Source organism: Lupinus angustifolius, chromosome LG11, assembly GCF_001865875.1.
Source record: "Lupinus angustifolius cultivar Tanjil chromosome LG11, LupAngTanjil_v1.0, whole genome shotgun sequence".
In the NCBI taxonomy this organism is placed as follows: domain Eukaryota; kingdom Viridiplantae; phylum Streptophyta; class Magnoliopsida; order Fabales; family Fabaceae; genus Lupinus; species Lupinus angustifolius.
In genome coordinates, this window is record NC_032019.1 from 28,053,426 (window position 1) to 28,057,596 (window position 4,171).

The following is a 4,171-nucleotide window of genomic DNA, read 5'->3' on the forward strand; positions in this document are numbered from 1 at the left end:
AGGGTCATAGTGTTTCACTCAAAAAATTTCATGAAAGTAAATTACCATAGGCTTCATTATAGACCAAATCGTCATTGAGTGTATTTGAATGCATGCAAAAATCAAGAGGTCTTTAAATGGTTGTAATGAGGCCAAGGTAAATGATTTAAGGTGGGATAGTCAAAGAAAGGATAATTCAAAAGGCTTATAAATGTTTCTTAAAATACTTAAACCTTTTAGACATCTGATTGAAGCATTGAGATTACCTTGATAGACCTTACTTTATCAATATGACCTTTTTTCAATCAACCATTCTCCTTACAACACACTTTTTTTTCCAGTCCCTTCTCTTTTAGTATCCTTTGTATTTCTTTTTTTTTTCTTTTTTTCACTTTTTTTTTCTTTTTTTCTTTTTGTTGAGATTTTCTATGGATTATTTCATCACACATGACATTTTTACATTTCTCATTGTTTCAACCAAACATCATAAATTACCCCAAACCCCAATTTGAGTACCTATGAAAAATCATTAAAGTTCAGGCTCAAAAGTGGATAACTAATGAATTTTCGATGTTTATAGCAAGTAGTTGAAGGCCAAAAGAAAAAGTCCTAATTGCCTCTATCATTTTAATATATACAGACAAACTTCAATCTTGAAACAGTCACAAATCAAGTTCTAGAATATATAGTCATAGAAAATTATGCACTCGTGAAAGAATAAAAAAACGGGTTTTATGTTATTGTTAATTCAAATCAGGACCCTTATTATGTTTGGCTCAAGACTCTCACATTTGGTACATTTAGCAAGAGTTATGAAACAAAGACCTTTATTTAACCAAATTTAATTCACAATTGTCAAATCTAATATCTTTCATGTTATTATTCTATCAGCAATTTTTTACAATCATCATTCATGCATAGTTTTTCATTTAAAGCAGATAGACAACACATAGAACAAACCAAGGGATAGATGATATATGAGACATGATAATGCATGATAATATGAATATTCAACTTAAAAAATTTAAAATCTATATGGTATACATGAAATGAATGAATTATCTAAATGCAAAACCCCCTCAAGCTTAGAAATTTACATTGTCCCCAATATAAAAATCTAAACAATAAGAGAAAGAAAAGAAGAAAAAAGAAAATTGACGGGTTAGGTATGAATTGTCCTTAACTCATGTGCCAATTATAAGTGGTTGGCTTCATTGGGTGTAGTAGAAGTACCTGCAAAAGAAAAGAAAAATGTCTCAAATGGCATATGTCCTAGATGGACTAGATGCAAATATCTTGGGCAACAACCCCATTTTTTGTGTGGCCAACACTATATACATCCCCCTACAAAGGCTCTGAACTCAGGGAGACACTAAAGCCGACACTAAAACACTAAAATTAATGAATTTAAAAATTTACCTCTAGCGTGGGTTGTTTCCCATGAAGCGCTCGTTTAATGTCATTAGCTTGACGGTTGATCTTTGTAACTCATGTAGGATCCAAGATGGTTATGTTTGTTTGTTTCTCCAGTCGCTCATCTGCTAGATAATGCTTTAAACGTTGACCATTCACCTTGAAGTTCCCTTTTCCTCATTCCATATCTCAATTGTTCCATAAGGATAAACCTTGGTAACTCTGATCGAACCTAACCATCTAGACTTTAGCTTCCCTGGAAAGAGCCTCAATCTGGAGTTGAATAAGAGAACTAGTTTCCCTACTTTGAATTTTCTGCGGAGTATGTGTTTGTCATGCCATCTTTTTGTTCTTTCTTTGTAAGTATGAGCATTCTCATAAGCAACCAATAGTAGTTCTTCTAACTCTTGTGGTTGGAATTTCCTCTTTTCTCCAGCAACTTTCAGATCAAAGTTTAGCAATTTGACTGCCCAATATGCCTTATGCTCTAGTTCCACTAGAAGGTAGCAAGGCTTACCATACATTAACCTGAATGGTGACATACCAATAGGTATTTTATATGCACTATGGTAAGCCCATAAATCATCATCAAGCTTTGAGGACCAATATTTCCTAGTCCTAGACACTATCTTCTCTAATATGCTCTTAATTTCACGATTTGATACTTCCATTTGACCGATTGTTTGAGGGTGGTAAAGGGTACAAACTCGTTGAGAAACACCATACTTCTTCAAGAGGTTTTCAAAATGTCTTTCAATGAAGTGTGAGCCTCCATCACTAATAACCAGCCTCGGGAAACCAAACCTTGGAAATATGATCTTGGTAAACAGTTTGATGACCGTTTTAGCATCATTGTGTGGAGATGAAATTGCCTCCACCCACTTAGAAAGATAATCGACTTCCACCAAGATATATTTGATGTTGTTTGAAGTAGGAAAAGGTCCCATATAGTCAACTCCCCATTCATCAAATATCTCCACCTCAAGGATGGGGTTCATTGGCATTTCATGCCTTTTTGATATGTTCCCCACCTTTTGGCAAGAATCACACGTGAAAACAAAATTTCTTGCATCTCTGAATATGTGTGGCCAAAAGAAACCACATTGGAATACCTTTGCTATTGTTTTTGAAGTACTGGCATAACCTTCATAAGAGGCAGAGTAGCAACAACTAAGTATCTTTGACACTTCTTCTTCTAGAACACATCTTCTATAAATACCATCAGCATAGAGTTGATAGAGATAAGGATCATCCCATATATACTTCTTCAGATCTGAGAATAATTTCTTTTTCTGTTGCAGTGTCATTTCAGGTGGAAGAATTTTGCTAACCAGATAGTTTACAAAGTCAGCATACTAAGGTGCCTCTACAGTGTCGAGGAGGAGGAGTTGCTCATCGGGAAAGGAATCATCAATAGATATGTACTTCTCCTCTCCACTTGGATGTTCAAGCCAAGATAAATGATCTGCAACTGGATTATCTGTTCCTTTTCTATCAACAATCTCCAGATCAAATTCTTCCTGAAGGATAATCCACTGGATGAGGTGTGGCTTGGCTTCTTTCTTACTCATAAAGTATCTCAGGATTGAGTGATCAGTATGAACTATAACTTTAGAACCTACTAGGTGAAAGTGCGCATGTCAAGAGGAGCACTTTGGAAAGCTCTCTCATTATATGTTGTGGTTTTGACGAGGACAACTTATGTTAATAAGAGCTTGAAGATCATCAACAAATCAACATGCTTAAGTCTTTTGATTGGTACTAGACTTAGACTAGTAACTAGTTTAGGTTGAGTCTAAGGCTTAGGTAAACTCAACACATGTCTCATATGCATAAAACTTTAAATAATCTTATTTTTGAGATATGTCATTTATAATATGTTCATGCATCACATAAATACATGTATATGTGCATCCTAGGCATAAACTTAGTGTTAAACATGTATGAATCAAGTGCATAACATATTTGAGTTTTTAAATTTGAAAATACACGTGAAAATATGTTGTTAATCGATTAAGGCAAGAGTTAATCGATTAACCTAACTTTTTGAAAAGCTGTTGAAACTGAAAACCTTGGAAAACAGAATCAGTTACGTTTTTAAACAACGTTAATCGATTAACCAAGGTCTTAATCGATTAACTGGGCTGCAGAACTGATTCTTTATAAACTGCGTTTTCAGAACTGAAGTCATAACTTGCATGTGGCATTTTTTTAGAGAGTTAGAGCATACTTCATGTTAATTGTTGCATCTATATGATATTGCATTAGTGAGATTAGAAAAGAGAGAATTCTATGCTTTAGGATTGAGTGACATTTCATGATATATTTCTCATCATTTCATCTCACATGTTCATGCATTCATTGATGTTTTTGTGAAGGATTTTGCATTCTGTAAATTCTGTTTTTCAACTAATACATTGTCATGTCATATGAGATTTGTGTTAGGTTTTTAGAGTAAAGTCTTATTTGTTAGATTTGAGCTTTGTAATTGCTTAAGTTTACTCTATAGTTTTGTTGTGAAAAATCGTTGTAACATTGGGAATCTCGAGGTGTCGTACCACCTAAGAGATTGAGTTGTATCTTCATTTTGCTTAGAGTTCTTGATAAGAAAGAACAAGGTTCTTGGCTGGGGCTACGCCGAAAGAAAGGTTTTCTTTGTCGGTAGGAAGGGAGTCAAACCATAGAATAAGGTTCTTTATTTTCATGTGAATGTCTAAGTGTTGTAATTGGAAGAAGTGCTTGTAAAAACATTGATTCAATTATAGTGAAGAAAATCTCC

At 34.2% G+C, this 4,171-nt stretch overlaps 1 long non-coding RNA gene across 1 annotated transcript in view; it reads right to left on the reverse strand.

The window, feature by feature from the left end:
• The window catches only part of LOC109360227, a 21,459-nt gene that overhangs the window by 14,834 nt on the left and 2,454 nt on the right, over window positions 1–4,171 (reverse strand). Inside the window, exon 2 of the long non-coding RNA XR_002109143.1 lies at window positions 3,513–3,518. This is a non-coding gene — a long non-coding RNA (uncharacterized LOC109360227). The remainder of the gene's footprint in view (window positions 1–3,512; window positions 3,519–4,171) is intronic.